The sequence below is a fragment of the Dreissena polymorpha genome, chromosome 11, assembly GCF_020536995.1.
Source record: "Dreissena polymorpha isolate Duluth1 chromosome 11, UMN_Dpol_1.0, whole genome shotgun sequence".
Taxonomy (NCBI): Eukaryota; Metazoa; Mollusca; class Bivalvia; order Myida; family Dreissenidae; genus Dreissena; species Dreissena polymorpha.
In genome coordinates this window covers 74248324-74268425 of record NC_068365.1, presented here as the reverse complement: position 1 = coordinate 74268425, position 20102 = coordinate 74248324, and the positions used below count along the sequence as shown (strand labels likewise).

Below are 20102 nucleotides of genomic sequence, written 5' to 3'. Positions count from 1 at the left end.
AAAGACATAAAACAAACTAAAAAGATTTTATTTCATGTTTGGGTGGTGTCCATTGTAGTATGTCAGGTTAGTGTTGTTTTGTCAAAGCATGAATCAAATTTGATGATAAACAAGAAACAATCGGAGACGGGTGATGCTCCCCAAAGGTTTTTTGGTCACAATATTGCACTATATATTCAGATAAAAGGAAACGTCTTGAGGGGCATAACTCTGGACAAAATAATACAATGGATGGTTAAGTAACTTAAAAATTTCAAAGGGCCATAACTCTCTAAATAAATCATGTAACCCGAACCCACTTATAACATGCGCATCTCCTAGAGGTAGTTAAGATTCCCATAAAGCTTTATTGTATTCCAGTCAGTAGTTGGGGAGAAATAGCCCGGACAAGAATTGCACTACATAAATATGTACAGTTTATAGAAAATGTAAAAGGGCCATTACTCTGTGAAAAATCAACCGAACATAACCGGCTGATAATATGCACATCTCCTGTTGGTAGTGAAGCTTCCCATGCTGTTTCAGTGAATTCCCATAATAAGTTGCTGAGAATTAGCTCTGACAAGAATTGCACTATATGTTCAATGTAAAATTTCAAAGGGCCATAACCCTGTGAAAAATCATCCGCCGAGAACCGGCTGATAATATGCACATGTCCTCTTGGTAGTGAAGTTTCCCATAAATTTTATTGAATGCCAGTCATTGGTTGCTGAGAAATAGCCCGGACAAGAATTGCACTTTATGTACAGTTAATGGAAAATTTCAAAGGGCCATACATTGTAACTCTGTGAAAAATCATCCGACCAGAACCGGCTGATAATATGCATGTCTCCTCTTGGTAGTGAAGCTTCCCATTATGTTTAATTGAATTCCAGTCATTAGTTGCTGAGAAACAGCCCGGACAAAAATTGTGCACGGACGGACAGACGAAGCGGCGACTATATGCTCCCCCCTTAAAAAAATTGGGGGGGAGCATAATAAAGAAGTTGTGGCAATTTAAAGGTGGTACGCAAACTTTAAAATAGATTTATCAATTATATGCTTATTCTTAGTGAAAAAAAGGCCATAATTGTTACAAAATGCTTGATACAGTTATCTGCTTGTGTTTATACATTGGGGTCATGTTGGTTAAGAAGCAAAATACATGTATGAAAGCAATATGTCAAGGGACATAGAAAATATTTGAGGTGGTATGCAAACTTTAACATAGATTTATCTATAATATGCATATTCTAAGTGAAAAAGGGCCTAATTCTGTTAAAATGCTTGATACAGTTGTCTGCTCATGTTTATAGATTGGGGTTATGTTGGTAAAGAAGTATCCAAAATATAAAAGCAATATGTCAATGGACATAGGAAATATATTTGAGGTGGTACGCAAAAATTCCAATGCGCGCGCCAACGCCGGGGTGAGTAGGATAGCTCCACTATATATGTTTCATATATAATAGTCGAGCTAAAAAGTAAATATACTATAAACAACAAGCTAACCTCAATCACAACTTTAATGCAATGCAGTTAAACAATAAAGTTACAATGATATGCCAGGGATTGAAACTAATTTTTTTTTATATTGTGGGCAACCATCTTTAGTATTTTGGTTGCCCAGATAAAGAATAACCAGCCCAGAAATACAACATGTATCAACATGTGAATATTATTATAATAGATAATTATATACATTTGCTGACAATACACATGTTCAATGCATGATGTATTATTATGAGCCTGAATTGAATCATGTCCTATTCCTAAATAATGAATGTTATTTAACTAGTATTGATCCATGGTGATCAATTGTTTTTCAATTTTTATTGCACTGTATTGTTTTATGCTTTAAAAAAAAGAAGTTTACCAACTTTTGAAAATGAGTTGCCCAGGCCAAAATCTACTTGCCCTGGGCTCACGGGAAACCACTTATTTCCATCCCTGTATGCTCTTCATTTTCTGTTCTTCCATCCCATTCTCAAAATTAATTTTAAAGCACAATATTTTTAATAACATTTGTATGAATTGCTAACCATTATCACCCAAATAACAATTTTACAAAGCTGTAATCCTGTCGTAAAGATTTAGTTTACTATTATCAGTGTTCTCTTAACTTAAATACCGGCAACCAGCGATTTTGCCGGTTACATTTACTCTTGATGCCGGCTACTTTTCCCAAATATATCAAGTAAATGTCACAAATGCTTTTGTTTTACTGCATAGTTGCCGGCCATATAACTGGCTACTCAAATTTTTCTGGAAAACACTGAATTATGCATGACAAACACACAATACTTACATGTAAATAAACCTTAGATTCGTTTTTAAAATAAATTGACACTTCCAGCTTGTCGTCAGTAAAATCCAAAGATTCAAATAATTTTCCACGAGATACGTCAACAATCAAATGAATGAAAAATAAAAGTAAAGAAAGCCGGATTTAACATAAGTTTCAGGTTCATAAACACAACAAGGTAAAGGTAGTCGGTGAGATATAATAATAATACAGTTAGTAAGGCCCAAACCCTGGGTACGGTAAATATACTAAATCATACCCGGGAATTTTAACACTAAATCGGTTGTTGTCGGCTATTTTGTAAAAATTAATTATGTTTACATTTATGTCAATTTTCTGTTCAATGGCATTTATATTATCAAAACTCATTGTTAAAATCAATAATGTGATTTAATTTTAAATCTTAAATTGTTTAAAGTCGCGTCATTGTATGACGTCGTCAAGTATAATATTTTCCACGACATCGCAGGTTCACTTTTTACCGTCATAGATTTTTTAAAAGAAACATTATTTGGTTTGCAAGGTCCGTTAAATGGGGAACACCATATTCGGTATTTATATTATGTTTTAACAATTAATTCATGCTGTGTAATAAATATTGTATAAGATATTTCGATATTGATTGAAAATGTTTCAAATTGTTATTTATGAAACCTCTTATTCTAATGAGTGTATGCTATTATATTATACTTTGAAAAGCATATCTGTTGTACTTTAATCTTATTATTCATTTTTTATTGTTAATTTCATTTATTGTAGAGAATCGTCAATGTTACATCTAGTCGCCAATGCTTGTTGTCAGTGTTAGTCGTAAATGCTTGTGATCATTGTCGTCAATGTTAGTCGTCAATCCTTATCGTCATTATACATGAAGGAAATAAAAGCAGAAACAGAGACGTATTCTTGATTACTTGCTTATTCCTACGGCGTCCTCTCAACACTCAAACTAAAAAGCATGTTGATGCAGATTTTTTAAAAGAGAAGGTTGTTTAAGGTAAACAATATTGTTTTACGTTATCGGTAGCATGTTTAACGACATTGGATTTTTGGCGGATATACAACTCGGATACAATCTAATATTTGCGGGTATGTTTAAGTTTATTTACCGTACCCGGGGAACATGTAAGTAAAGTTAAGAGTACCCGGGGTACATGTACCGGTAAGTAGTACCCGAGCCGAGAATGACCAATCGAGCCTTAGTAAGTGATTGATGGTGTATGGGATAGCATGCACTGAGGGTGTATATTTTTCATGAACAAGTCAATTGAAGGTGTTAGAGATGCATTGATCCATAACATTAAAAAGGGTAATTAACCACGGGCTTATTAAAATTAAAACGATGACATTACATTGTACCAGCTGTTTATTGTTGAGTACTGTAAGCTTGCAATATTTTAAATAATGTAAACAACTTACCTTGTATTAAGTTGGCACATTGTTGTCAGGTGTAGAAACTTTTTATACTTATTTCTGTTAAGTTGCACTGGCAGAACCAAAAGAATTATGTAGTCGTTTCTGAATAATCACGAAACAACCTACTAATGCATATATGCTTGCCAGTTACTGAGTTTGTGCATTTCCATTCATTATATTATCGGCCTTGGCAAACAGCGTAGACCCAGATGAGACGCCATGTGGTGTCTGCTATTTCGTTACGCTGAAAATTTCCATATCCACGGGTGTTTTTGTGTCAAATGTTATGGTTTTTCAATAGATCGTATACTTATCTACAAAACAGCGAATTAGCGTTCACTTTACATCATCTATGTTATTTTGTTAATACTTTCGAGCGTTCTTTTCGAACCTGTATTGGCAGCCATTGGTCGACGCCGTCTGCTATTTCAAACGCCGATGATTTCCATATCCACTGGTGTTTTTTTATGTCAAATTTTATTGTTTTTTCGTTGGATCGTATACTTATCTACAAAATAGCTAACTAGCGTTCACTTTACATCATTTATGATGATCTTATTTTGTAAATATTTTGTGAGCGTTCATTCCTACGTTGCTATGTCGTCAGCCATTTTGATGGTTGGTTTGTTTACTTTCCGTCTTTCGGTTTCTACTGCAAACGAAATTAATTGATTTGCTGCTCACGTTTATTTATTGATTTAATAATAAAATATTAAACCCTAATAATGTAATAGATATTATCGGATAAATAGAATACCATTCTAATACCAGTGTGTACTTACATTTATCTCGGAAAGCCTAGCCGCGTAAACCTTTCTTCAACTCGTAGCACACAAATTCACAATACGTTGAATAACACATTGATTTATATGATGTTTATTAAAAAAACACACTTGTGTACTTCCGATTGATATTCAAACACAATTATTACGTCTTTGTTTATCGATTAAACGCCTAACTTTATATTAAATTAATAACGCGTAACGTCAGTTTCTTTGTTTCGTAGCAAGATGGAAGCTAGCCTAAGCGCTTTTCATGACGTCACGCGCGCGTGCCCTTTCCCATAAAAATATTTAAACGCAAAATACTCGAAAACTAGTTTTTTCCTAGGTATAACGCCTACGCCAACAGGTAGATCGCATTCTTGTCCATATACATGTCAAATTTCAGCAAAAGTAACCGACTAGTTTTCAAGCGCCACAAATCGCGACTATATGCGCCAGCTTAACGAAACTTAGCCCCCTTTATCATTCGTTCGAATGAACGTCATCAATGATGACGTCCAATACATCACTCATTCCATATAGACTTGCGACACCTTAAGGGTTTCGCGGGATGGAATGAGTGGGGAGGTTTGTTTTTTTTCAATTTTCAGCTTCCGGACGCAAGGACCCTCTGGACGTGAAACACCAGCTTTCCAACACTATATGATTCCTGTTCCAAAGCACATATTGCATTAGTTCAAGGAGAAGAACATAAAACGGCATATTCACAAATATCTGGAAAACAAACAGTGCTAAAAAAATATTTTAAGTAGTCATTTACTATTTAATTGATTATGTCCTCTGATTGTTGCATTTTTAATTTAAATATGTGTTCCTATATGCATTTATTGTTGTATTGACTTAAAAAACTAAAATGGATGCCCATTCTTAGTTTGCTGTCTTAGTCTACCCTAAAATTATACATGTTTTTTTGCATAATTGAATTATCAAAAACTGCATACTTTTAAAGGCATTGTCAGAGTTAATTGGTTAAGTTAGAGACAAAGTAAAGCGAATATATTCATTTTTCTTAAAATGAATCATCCTCTGAAGCCCCCACTGGGATTCAAACCCAGATCTCTTTCCTCTGGGAAGGAAAGTATTCTATCTTGAAATACAAGGGCAAGTAAGAGGACAATTTGCAATTTTAAACCTATAAACATATAAACTTAATTTTTCACATGACCTTAGAAACAAAACAGACATCTCTGAATCTGAAATACATTACAGTTACAATTCAGGTTTTTAGTATTGTGCGTTGTACATGAATGTTTAAGTATTGTATTTATCCTTGGTACACAGAACTGCCTAAAGATGCGTAAAATACCAGTTTTCAAATCTGAAAATATCCCATGTGTTTGTTTTAGTCTGTAAGTATCCCTATTTTATTTCAATAAAGCAGTTTTTCCTTCTCCTGAAAATTTAACTAAATGTCAGTTATGCTACTTTTTACATTCAGCAAATGACATGTGTCAGTAATGTCAATTTTGAAAATTTGGTAAAAACATTATTTTTACCAAAAAGGTAGACTTAATATTATTAAACAGTTGATGTATGTCACCTTAATAAAAAACACAAAAATGGGAAAGAAATAAAATGTATAAAAATGTCATTTACATGACTTATAACATTAAGTAGACGATATAGCTTTGATACTTAAGGATAAGAGTAGACCTTAACACAAATAGGATAAGAGTAGACCTGAACACAAAATTTACCCAAATTTTCAATTTTCTAACTATAAAAGGGGGCATTATTCTGTCAAAAAACAGAAAAAATGGGTACGAAAAAATTATGCCGAAAACAATATATGCTACAATAGCTTGGGGTCTTGACCACCAAAACGGCTTGGATTTTAATTATGCTGAAATAACTCGGGGTCATGACCACCAAACTGGCTTAGAATTAAATTATGCTGAAATAGCTCAGGATCTTGACCACCAACCTGGCTTGGATTATTATGCTGAAAAAGCTAGGGGTCTTGATCACCAAACTGGCTTGGATTTTAATTATGCTGAAATAGCTCGGGATCTTTACCACCAAACTGGCTTGGATTTGAATTATGCTCATAGTTTGGGTTCTTGACCACCACACTGGCTTGCATTTTAATTATGCTGAAATAGCTCAGGATCTTGACCACCAAACTGGCTTGGATTTTAATTATGCCAAAATAGTTCAGGATCTTTACCACCAAACTGGCTTGGATTTTAAATATGCGGAAATAGCTCGAGGTCTCGGCGATGAAACTGGCTATGGTTTAAATTATGCTGAAAAAGCTCGGGTTCTTGACCACCAAACTGGCCTTGATTTTAATTATACCGAATTATACCTGACTTTGATTTTAAATATGCTGAAATAGCTCAGGGTCTCTCCCACGAAACTGGCTAGGATTTTAATTATGCTAAAAAAGCTTGGGGTCTTGACCACCAAACTGGCCTGGATTTTAATTATACCGAAAAAGTTCAGGATCTTGAACACTAAACTGACTTGGATTTTTATTATGCTAAAAAAGCTTGGGGTCTTGACCACCAAACTGGCTTGGATTTTAATTATACCGAAATAGTCCAGGATCTTGACCACTAAACTGACTTGGATTTTAATTATGCTGAAATAGCTCTATGGCGAGAAAGCTCGGGTCTTGACCACAAAAATGGCTTGGATTTTAATTATGCTGAAATAGCTTGGGATCTTTACCACCAAAGTGGGCGGGGCCCTGGGGTGGGTAATGTGAACATGGATGGTCAAGATAGACTGTGTTGTCATAAGAAATCTTAAGTATTAATTTGAAGTCAATTGGTTAAAAATGGTGTGGCAGAGGCCGACGCGTATTCCCACGCCGCATGTTTGACTCAGGGGGCGCCCCAAGGGTTGGTAATGCGGCCATGCATTGTTGAGATTGACCGTATTGTCATAAGAGATTTTGAGTGCTTGACAGGTTACTGTAAGCCATCATGGAGAGCGGGGGGTTTATGTGGGTTGGTGGTAATTTAAAAGATGAACTTTCAAAAATAATTATAAAAAAAAAATTTGGGAGGGGGGGATTCTGGGGTGGGGCATGGGGGATAGTTTGGGTGCAGTGCATTGTGGTATGTCAGGTAAGTGTTGCTTTGTCAAAGTATGAATCAAATGTGATCATAAATGAAGAAGTTATGGCAATTAAGCAAAATGTTCAATTATCTAAGTATAAAAGGGGCAATAATTCTGTCAAATGCTTGATACAGTTGTCTGTTCTTGTTTATAGATTGGGATCATGTTGGTAAAGAAGTATGCAAAATATGAAAGCAATATGTCAAAGGACATAGAACATATTTGAGGTGGTATGCAAATTTAAACATAGATTTATCAATTATATATGCATATTCTAAGTATAAAAGGGCAATAATTCTGTCAAAATGCTTGATACAGTTGTCTGCTCTTGTTTATAGATTGGGATCATGTTGGTTATGAAGTATGCAAAATATGAAAGCAATATGTAAAAGGACAAAGAAAATATTTGAGGTGGTATGCAAACTTTAACATAGATTTATCAATAATATGCATATTCTAAGTATAAAAGGGGCAATAATTCCGTCAAAATGCTTGATACAGTTGTCTGCTCTTGTTTATAGATTAGGGTCATGTTGGTAAAGAAGTACATGTATGAACTAGTGACCTCAAAATCAATAGGGGTCATCTGCGAGTCATGATCAATGTACCTATTAAGTTTCATGATCCTAGGCATAAGCGTTATTGAATTATCATCCGGAAACCATTTTACTATTTCGGGTTACCGTGACCTTAATCTTTGACCTAGTGACCTGAAAATCTGTAGGGGTCATCTGCGAGTCATGATCAATCTACCTTTCAAGTTTCATGATCCTAGGCATAAGCGTTCTTGAATTATCATCCGGAAACCATTTTACTATTTCGGGTCACAGTGACCTTGACCTTCGACCTAGTGACCTATAAATCAAAAGGGGTCATCTGCGAGTCATGATCAATGTACCTATGAAGTTTCATGATCCTAGGCCTAAGCGTTCTTGAGTTATCATCGGGAAACCACCTGGTGGACGGACCGACCAACCGACAGACCGACATGTGCAAAGCAATATACCCCCTCTTCTTCGAAGGGGGGGGGGGGGCATAAAAAAATATATAAATAATTTGTTAAAGTAAAAAGAAAATATTTGGGGTTGTACACAAACGTTAACATGTGCACGCTAACGGTAACGCCGACGTGATCAGGATAGCTCCATTATATATATTTCATATATAATAGTCGAGCTAAAAATGAGTGAAAATCTCTGACCCGTCCCCACCCCAACCCCTATAACTTTTGACCCAGGGGTCAGATCAAAATTCCAAATAGTGCAGGGTCGCACATAATGCTCATAGCTACCATGTGTTTAAGTTTCAAGGTTCTAGTGCTTATGGTGTAAGAGATAGTGGCTAGGACAGACGGACAGACTGATGGTGGAGATAACCACAATGAACCTGTTAACAGCCAACTAACGCTGCCAACAAAGCACAAGCTTTACGTGTCAGTATGTGGCACTATCTATACAAACTGCATAAGAAATAACAAGACGCTGAGGGTTTGAGGGACACCAAACCTGATTATGAGTCTTCCACACCTTAAGCATCTTAACCCTTTGCATGCTGGGAAATTTGTCGTCTGCTAAAATGTCGTCTGCTGAATTTCTAAAATTAGCATTTTCTTCGATTTTATTTCAAAGAATACTATCAGAATAGCAAACAGTTTGGATCCTGATGAGACGCCACGTTCTGTGGCGTCTCATCTGGATCCAAACTGTTTTCAAAGGCCTTTAAAATTCGGTTCCCGCACTGAAAGGGTTAAATATACTTATTTGCTTGTGTACATGTACCTGATAATAAATTATTATTATTACCTGTTTTGGCATCAACAAGCTTTATCAATTTGCCCTCAAATTTTGCACATAAACGCTACACGATCAACCAATATGCCTTTTCATTTCAAGTTGGAAAGCAATTTAGCCCTTATTCGGCCATAATAGGGTGGAGGATCGATTTAAAATACAACTGTTCCAGATACAAAAATATTAATTCATTTATTTAATGCACTTATTTTCTTCTCTTTTGCTACGAAATGACCAGTCATATTTTGCACTAGCAGATGATATTTCTTTTTTTACATATGAAAGGTAAAAAGAAATTCAAGCAGCATTTTATAATATAAATTTAAAAATGCACTAAATCATGCACTTAAAAACAATATCATTGTGATTCTGTTATTTATAATCATATTAATAATGCCTCATTTTTCTCCATTTTATGGTTTACTATCTATTATTCCCAATTTTATAGTTTATCTTGCTTATTTTCTGAATTCAAAAGGCACTGGCTTAAAAAAACTGTCTATGCATGTAACTGTATATTGAAATCTCATTATGAGTGATTATAAATGCATGATAAAATTCTAACATGTTATGTTATAGATAAATCTATATTGTTTGTATTTTTCCTAAACATTATTAGCCACCGTTGTGGTCAAACATATTTTTTTGTTTTATTAATGACGTTGTTTCACAGATTACTGTAACAGAGCTACAGATTAGGTGCGCATTTGTGTAAATACCCAATGTAAAATTGCCGATTACGCATAGAAAAATAAAACCATGCGTTCCGAAACCCAATTGAAATTGTCGATGAAGCATATCATATTTTTCCTTTGCATAACGAGTAAATCTGTCCCGGAAATACCCTGGTCCGAAATACCCGGATTCTTTCCGCTTTGTCCAAGCGCTTTCAGTATACGTGTTATTGTTGTGAAAATGTAGATGTTAATGTTATACTTGTTATGTACAAACTGACTTAAAATAAAATTTGTATTTGTATATTTGTATACCATGTGCTCAAGTGTTTTCAAATTCAGAATGACATTTCCCGGTATTTTAGAATATTCTGGCTTGTTTTGTTAACAAATTGTAGTGTAAATACAAACTCAAAGTAAATATTTAAAACTACCCGATTCACACTGAAATCAGTTTTATAATCCACCAGACGTATGTTGTTAATCACAAATAACAGATTTCAGAAAACAAAGGTAATCATTTGACAGATTTCCGGGACAGCGGGACAAGTTCTTTATTTCCGGGACTGTCCCGGACAATCCGGGACGTATGGCATGTATGGGTAATGTTTACAATATCAGCAAAAGATGTCAAGGATGATCCGACAGTATCCAAATTAAAACTAGTCTTGGACAAAGCGACAATGGCTTCAAAATTGTGAATTTCAGACTGATGAGAGTTATTTTCATCTATTGTTAGACGCATTTGAAACGTTTAAACCTTAAAATATTCCTTGATGCAGTAATTTATATTCATTCACCAATATATGTAGAAATGTATCCAAGAAAATGAGTATTCTTTGATTTATAGCGTGACATAAATATGTTACGACTCTGGTTGACTTTCGATACAGAGTTGGCTTCAGAGTACAGGTATGTCAATACATATAAATTGTACGCTGAAGTTTCTTTAGCTAATATTTTTCTTATGTTGACAGACCATTGACATTGCTGGGGTTTGTTGATTTAAAGACTTATTATCATCACGGGCAGAAAAACATTATAGACATTAAACAGCGCGTCATTAAGAAGACAACAGCTGCACAACTGTATGGTAAAAGGTAAATATGTATCTTAATAATTATTTTGACAACTAGCTTACGTAGCAACGTCCGAAAATATGAAATATCCGACATGTATTTCAATATTTAAAATTCAAGATATAATGACGACTGAACTGTTTTACTTTAAGGAAAAAACGGTAAAACTATGTTGAAAATGAAACACAACAAACTAAATACTTATCTGTTACGGCTAAACGACTAATTATCCCAATATAACACTGTCATTGAATCGCACATTTCAATTATAATTATTCCCCTTGAAAGTTAATGCATATTGATATAACGAATTCATCAAACGTTATCAAACATTAGTAATTTGAATTGCATCGGATTCGCACAATATTATGTGGATGTAAATCCGATCCGGTTGTTTTTTATGTGTCAAGCTCATTTTGTCAGTGACTGAGTGAGATATAATAAATTTCTTCCGTAGTAAAATCTACTGTAAAGTACACAATGATACTTACGTAATTCTGTCGTATCCGTCTGAATAAACATCCGCTGCACAAAATATAGACATTTGTATTAATGATAATTAAACACAATCATATTTTCTGTGTTTATTGAATTAATAACACTGAGTTTCTTTGTCGCGTTACAAGATGGCGGATGTCTAACGCTGTTTGTGAAGTGACGTCACAATGTTTATCTGTGCGCGTGCCCTTTCCCATAAAAGTATTTAAACACAAAATACTCGAAAACTTGATTTTTCCCAGGTATAACGCCTACGCCAACAGGTAGATCGCATTCTTGTCCATATACATGTCAAATTTCAGCAAACGTGTTCGGCCAGTTTTCAAGGCGCCCAAATCGCGACTATATGCACCAACTTAACGAAACTTAGCCCCCTTTATCATTCGTTCGAATGAACGTCATCAATGATGACGTCCAATACATCACTCATTCCATACGAAAAAAAAATGGGTATGAAAAAAATGTGGGTAGGAAAAAAAACAATTTGGTTACGAAAACAAATAAGAATACGAAAAATATAGGGAACGAAAAAAATTAGGGTACGAAAAAACTATTTGGGTACAAAAGAAATGGGTACGAATAAAAGTTTTGGTACAAAACAAATTTGGCTACGAAAAAAATGGGTACGAAACAAAATTTGGGTACGAAAAAATTTGGGTACAAAAAAACATTTGGGTACGAAAAAGATGGGTACGAACAATTTTTTGGGTACGAACAAATGTTGGTACGAAAACCATTTGGGAACCAAACAAATGGGTACGAAAAAAAAATTGAGTGAGACAAAAATTGGGAACGGACACATTTGGTACGAAAAAATGGGTACGAAAAAAATTTGGGTACGAAAAAAATGGGTACGAAAAAAAATTTGGGTACGAACAAATTTGGGTACGAAAAACATTTGGGTATACAAAAAATGGGTACGAAAAAAAATTGGGTACCAAAAAAATTTGGGTACAAAAAAAAAATTGGGTACGAAAAAAAAATTGGTATGAAAAACATTTGGGTTCGAAAAATAAGGGGACAAAAAAAAGAATTTTGTACGAACAAATTAGGGTACAAAAAACATTTGGGTACGAACAAAATGGGTACGAAAAAAAAATGTGATACGAAAAAAATTTAAGGACGAAAAAATGGGTAAAAAAAAATAGGTACGAAAAAAATATGGTTACGAAATATGGGTACGAATTTGTTTCTATTTAAAATCAAATGATGACGTCAATATAGCACTCATTCCATAAAAACCAGGAGTCAATGACCCCTGGACTGAAATTTTGAGGAGTCAAATTGAAAAATTCTGGGGTCAATTTTGAAGTGCGTTAATTGTGTTTTTGTCTGTATTATTCAATTTTTTTAGATAAAAACATGCTCCAAGAGTTACACAATACAAATGTATCTAAAAAAGTTATACTGCGTTATTAAATAAAAATACCATGATACATAACACAGCATATTTTAATGAATTGGTACGCAAAGATAAGGACAAAATATCAATAATTTGTGCGAACAATATCGACTTTAAGTTTTTCAAAAACAAAACATGTTCATTTTACAACTTTTATTATTTCTATCACTATACTATGTTTATTTGTTAAAACAATAAATGCTCATTAAAATCTACTTCATCATAACACATTTAAGTAATTTAAGATATGTACCTGTAGCACCTTTTCATCACATATTTATCCTTGTTATATTATCATCATCCCTATGATAGCTTTTGTACAAAAACACAATCTAAATGCATGTATATCTATTGCTGTTTATCCGAATACTATACATGTCGGAAATATATACACTTAAGAATGCCTTACCAGTAGTAGTTTAACTTTAATAATCCAAAATTTCCTTGTTGTTATCTGGTTTAAGAAACCTTATTTAATGTTCGTTAAATCCAATTAATGCTATTTCCATTATTGAATCACCATTACTTGTAATTTGAATTGTTGTTGTTGTTTGAATCGCCATTTTTTAATTGAACGCGGGTTTAATGTTAATTTACAATACGTCCGCCAATTACAATGTCAAAGGTCAAGACGTAGCAATTTAATTCTACTCGGATAATTTATATCTAATTGAGAAAATGTGTTTTCTTAATGTTTATGTGTAGTATTATGACTTGAGAGTATAAAAAACAACGCCCGGGGTAGACCTCTATTCCCTCGATTATAGACCGAGTTTCAAATACTGAAACATTAATTTTGATTAGGAGCACAGGCGGATATATTACCATGGAACTGGAGATGTTAACTGACTGACCCTCGGGTTAAATTTTTGATGCGTCAAAATGACGCACGGCAGAAAAAAGGGTTGCGTCAAAAATGAGTCATTTTTAATTTGCTCGCGTCAAATCGCAGGATTCTGCTTCTATTGAAATCGCTGGTCCAATATTTGTTTTGAAGTTAAATATGCATACCGATGTTGATGAAGATTAGACTAACAGTGTGACTTCTGTGGTATAAACATGCTTTTTGTTTGTTTAATATATTAACCAATTTTGTTAGCTCAAATGACCCAGTGTCAAACTTGGCTGAGATTTAATTTATACAAATCTTCTGACCAAACTTCATTAAGATTTGCGCATAAATTTAAGAAAGCGAAACAGTTTTTCAAATTCAGCCAAGACATCATTAGAACAGCAGGGGTTTTTTTTACTAAGAAAGTGACGCCGATATTCGGCGTCTTCCCCTACCAGAATTTTTCCCCTAAAAATACCATTTCCCCTTCAAAAATATAATTTTTCACCAAAATATAATATTTTACCCTCAAAGATTTTTTCTTTTTCTTTTGGGAAGTCGACGCTTATCCAATTTGTACCATGTACAACGATCTCTCTCTCTCTCTCTCTCCCGACGAACACTCAAATCTGGGAATCCCAGTGATTCTATATATAGCTCTTAAATTACGTCATGGAAACCGGGCAACTAATCGTATTAATCATGTGACTATTTTACTGGATTCCGGTCTTGCGCGAGAAGGGTGTTTCGTCAATTAATTACCGGAAACCAGTCGAATTTTCATCCGGGTTATGTGAACGTTAAAACAGAAAAAGTCTCACAATTGGCGTTCATACACGAACAAAATAAAACGTTCGAACTCGGAAAATATTAATTGCGTTGACGTATTTTTTAAGAATGAATCATCAAAAACCGTTGAAACCCAGCAGGATTCGGAGGTACATGTAATCAACATCGATTAATACTGTCGGATTATTGTGAAAGTGAAAGTAGACAATCGGCAGCTGCCGCACCTTTCCCTTCCAATACTGTAGCAGATCTAGATCGTCAACCCATTCATCATGAAATTGAAATCACAATATTGACATCGTTCCCCGGCCCAAGTTGAAAACATTTCCCATTATTAGATCTACCCCTGCAACTTTATTTAGGACTTTGACTTTAATATCATACTTGTTCATGTGTTTAAGAACAAAAAGGTCAGAGACATGACTCTTTTTCTAAAAAAAACCTGAAGTCTGTAGGTCAGTTATAGACATTGAAATGAACAGTTTTTATTTTTTCCCCAAATATGTCTCTTTCGCGCTCGATTTTCCCCTTTTACCCAGCGTCCAGCGTCTTCCCCTTTTTCTAAAAAAAACCCTGGAACAAATGACCTGACCAAGTTTCTTGAAGGATGCACAGTAAATGTGATTTCTAGAGTGGTAACAAGATTTTACTATAGCCACTGGCCCATATAAAGAAAACTGCTATGCCCTCAACGGCCATGGTTAAAATGCGGGTCAGGACGGTCCAAATCCATGACGGCCTGGTCGCTTGACAAGATAATCATAAATCTGATTATTACAATTTAATCAATTTGTGTGGTTTTAATAGCAATAGTAATGTATAATAATGATCATTGTCATTCAAACCGTTATTATCTTGGCTATCAATGTCCTGGGTGAAACAGGCCGGTTGTCATTTATCGAGGCCGTTGTAAGTTTAGGCTGTATTGACTAGACTAATACCTGACATGCGCGCTAAGCATAGCTTAGACTAAAGCCACACACTTTGAAATGAAATACATGTTAATCAATACATAAAGATGCTATTTGAAAGTGTGCAAAATTGTCATTAAATCTATAGCCTTACATGTGTATATTCTAATTGGCATAGATAAAATTAAATCTATAGCCTAGTTAGAAAATAATATATTATTGTTTAAATGGTACCGCTTTTAAACCAAAAGTAGGATTTGTAGACATATATGTCTATTTCGACAAATGCAATTATTTTTAAGTTTTAAAGCGCAAAAAAGACTGATTTCTACCTTGTAATCACCAGATATATTCTAAATGGCAAAGATAAAAATATGTTTATTATTTATACATAAATTTACTATGCCATGCAGTTAATTTTTAGGTGTGTGGCTTTAAGTCATTTACAAAGTTGAGCATATATAATCATTTTTAGCCGGATTTTTTTCGAAAAAATCTCGGCTTATAGATTGATGTTGTCGGGCGGGCGGGGGGGCGGGCGGGCGGGGGGGGCGGGCGGGCGGGCGGGCGGGGTGGCGGCGTGCTCGAAAATGTTAAAGTTCTTATTTCATGGTATAACTTTGGTATGCTTGGACCTAGAGTCTTCAAACTTGACATGAAGGTTGGCCAGGATTAACAGATGACCACTGGTCATTTCAAGGTCATTCATTTGAAGGTCAAGGTCACTGTGACCTTCAATATAAAAAATGTTAAAGTTGTTATAACTTTGGTATGCTTGGACCTAGAGTCTTGAAACTTGACATGAAGGTTGGCCATAACTAGTTAGTAACCACTGGTCATTTGAAGGTCATTCATTTGAAGGTCAAGGTCACTGTGACCTTGAATGTAAAAATGTTAAAGTTCTTATTTCATGGTATAACTTTGGTATGCTTGGACCTAGAGTCTTCAAACTTGACATGAAGGTTGGCCAGGATTAACAGATGACCACTGGTCATTTCAAGGTCATTCATTTGAAGGTGAAGGTCACTGTGACCTTCAATATAAAAATGTTAAAGTTGTTATAACTTTGGTATGCTTGGACCTAGAGTCTTCAAACTTGAAATAAAGATTGGCCAGTACTAGAAGATGACCACTGGTCATTTCAATGTCATTCATTTGAAGGTCAAGGTCACTGTGACCTTAAATGTTAAAATGTTAAAATTGTTATAACTTTGGTATGCTTGGACATAGAGTCTTCAAACTTGACATGAAGGTTTGCAAGCACACTTAGATGACCACTGGTCATTTCAAGGTCATTCATTCTAAGGTCAAGGTCACTGTGACCTTGAATGTAAAAATGTTAAAGTTCTTATAACTTTGGTAGGTAAAAATGTTAAAGTTCTTATTCCATGTTATAACTTTGGTATGCTTGTACCTAGAGTCTTCAAACTTGACATAAAGGTTGGCCAGTACTAGAAGATCACCACTGCTCATTTCAATGTCATTCATTTGAAGGTCAAGGTCACTGTGACCTTCAATGTTAAAATGTTAAAATTGTTATAACTTTGGTATGCTTGGACCTAGAATCTCAAACTTGACGTAAAGGTTTGCAAGCACACTTAGATGACCACTGGTCATTTCAAGGTCATTCATTTCAATGTCATTCATTTGAAGGTCAAGGTCACTGTGAACTTAAATGTTAAAATTGTTGTAACTTTGGTATGCTTGGACCTAGAATCTCAAACTTGACGTAAAGGTTTGCAAGCACACTTAGATGACCACTGGTCATTTCAAGGTCATTCATTTGAAGGTCGAGGTCACTGTGACCTTGGATGTAAATATGTTAAAGTTGTTAATACTTTGGTATGCTTAGACCTAGAGTCTTCAAACTTGATATGAAGGTTGGCCAGAACTAGTAGATGACCACTGGTCATTTTAAGGTCAAGGTCACCGTGACCTTGAATGTAAAAATGTTAAAATTCTTATTTCATGGTATAACTTTCTTATGCTTGGACTTACAGTCTTCAAACTGGACATGAAGGTTGGCCAGCACTAGTAGATGACAATTGGTCATTTTAAGGTCATTGAAGGTCAAGGTCACTGTGACCTTGAATGTTAAAAATTAAAAGTTGTTTTAACTTTCGTATGCTTGGACATGGACTTTGCCATGACTAACAGATGACCACTGGTCAAGAGAACAACTGGTCATTTTAAAGTCTTTCAATTGACAGTGACCTTAAATGTGAATATTTTTTTCATGATTTAACTTTGGTATGCTTACCACTGGTAATTTCAAGGACATTCAATTGAGGTTCACAGTTGCGGCAACTTCAAATGTGAAAGGGCTCTAAAATATTATAATTTTTGCTGTTTCACTTTGTTGGGGTAGCTTGTTACTAATTTGCTAAAAAAAAATTGAGATCAAACTTTCTTAATTGTCAATTCAAGTTCATATTTGTGACCTTAAATGTTATTGTTGTTCATGTATATGCATGCATTCAAAACATAACACAAGGTTTGCTCATGCCTTGAAAAGTACTTACATTTCATTTTGACCTTTGAACAATATTTCAGTAATTTAAGTATTGCATTGACAAAAACACGAAAGGTACTTTCCTGTCATTTAAATCAAAAATCCGGCTTCAATGCGGTCATCTCCGACCGCGGAACTCTTGTTCTACAAATAAATCATCCTCTGAAGCCCCCACTGAGATTCAAACTCAGACCTCTTTCCTCTGTGAAGGAAAGTATTCTATCTTGAAATACAAGGGCATGTAAGAGGAAAGTTAGCTATTTTAAATCTATCAACAAATAGATTTGAACAATATTTATATGTTATTAAAATATGCAAACATCCCATAAGTTTATTTTTCACATGACCTTCAAAACAGAACAGACATCTCTGAATCTGCAATACATTACATTCTTAAGTGTTACATGTAACAAGGTAAATGTTACGACTAACAACAGACGACACACAAAAGGCGATCACAAAATCCAGAGTTTAAAAGAATTTACGATACACGAGATACGTATTTCATACTTAACAAGAGCGAAGGAGTCATAAAAAAACTTAATTTATTATTAACAACCAATTACCTCAATTGTAACTTAAACCCAATGCTTTAAACAATAAAGTTACAATGATATGAACTTCCATTTTCTGTTCTTCCTTCCCTTTCTCAAATTTTATTTAAAACCACACTATTTTTTAATTATAAAAGTATAAAATGCTAACCATTCTGACCTTAAACACAATATAGGAAACCGTACATCCAACTTGTCGTCATTAAAGTCCAGAGTTTACATGAAATTATGTTACACGAGATATGTATTTCATACTACACTACGCGACCCGTTATTTTTTCCGCGATTCTCGCATCACCGCATGTACATGTAACATATATTATGTATACACTTACATTATACATTGCAATAATAAAGCTTTTGTTGTTGTTGTATACAATGGGCGTATTAGCTAAAATACTCCCGTTCCGACATGAATTTGATGAAGTAATGTCGGAAGCTTTAACGGCTCCAAATTAATATAACAGCGCAGAATGATAATGCAATAATTATTGAACATAACATGTAAACATTATTTAAATATATTCCAGGCCCAAATACACTACCACTTTTCAAATTCCATATTGTTGCCATATACATGTAGCACTGTCTAAATTGAAAGTTGCATAGTGTTTCGTCATTGGTCGGTTATAAATACCTTGTTTCTCTATACATGGTATTTGATTTAGACAAAACTAATAATTTGGTAATTTACGAGAAATATGATATAAGCTTTTTAAATACGCTCGTCCCGAATTATGCACTGTACTCTTTACACTTCTGAAAAATGGCGCAGTCATATGGTTGTGTTAATGAAATTCTCAGACATATTTACCGATATAAATGTGACGAATCACATGAAATCGCGGTGATTTTCCACTCAAAAAGCAAACTGTCCGCCTTGACTCCGCAAATTAGGCAACAATCACGGGTCTCGTAGTGTATACATTGTATATACAGAAGCGAAGGAGTCATAAAAAAACTAAATTTAGTATTAACGACACGCTTACATGTACATCAATTTTAACTTTAATCCTTTGCTCAAAACAATAAAGTTACAAAGATATGAACCTCCAATTTTGGTCATCCTTCTCTTTCTCAAAATTTATTAAAAACCACACTATTTTTTTTAAATTTGTGTATCAAATGCTAACCATTCTTACCTAAAACATGATTAAGGAAACCGAAATCTTTACGCAGCGAGTTATTTATTCTTATGGAAGATTAAATTATGCATGACAAAAATACAATCGGAAATATTTTACAATCTTTTGATGCTTTAAAAAATATTTTACTGTTAAATAAAATAACACGTCTGACTTGTCGTCATTAAAATCCAGAGTTTTAATGAAATTACGTTACACAAGATACGCATTTCATACCATATTAGAGCAAAGGAGACATAAAGAACTAAATTTAGTATAAGCAACACGCTTACCTAAATTTAAACTTTAATCCAATTCTAAAAACAATAAAGTTGCAAGATACAGTAACATGCACGCACTTCCATTTTCTGTGATTTTTTTGCGTTCCA

At 34.4% G+C, this 20102-nt stretch overlaps 1 long non-coding RNA gene across 1 annotated transcript; it reads right to left on the bottom strand.

Moving 5' to 3' along the window:
* Nucleotides 1-2750: 2750 nt before the first annotated feature.
* Nucleotides 2751-4994, bottom strand: LOC127850409 (uncharacterized). The gene is made up of 2 exons (XR_008035276.1): nucleotides 4480-4994; nucleotides 2751-4349 (listed from the first exon to the last, which is right to left on the bottom strand). It is a non-coding gene; the product is annotated as an uncharacterized LOC127850409 (long non-coding RNA).
* Nucleotides 4995-20102: the final 15108 nt, after the last annotated feature.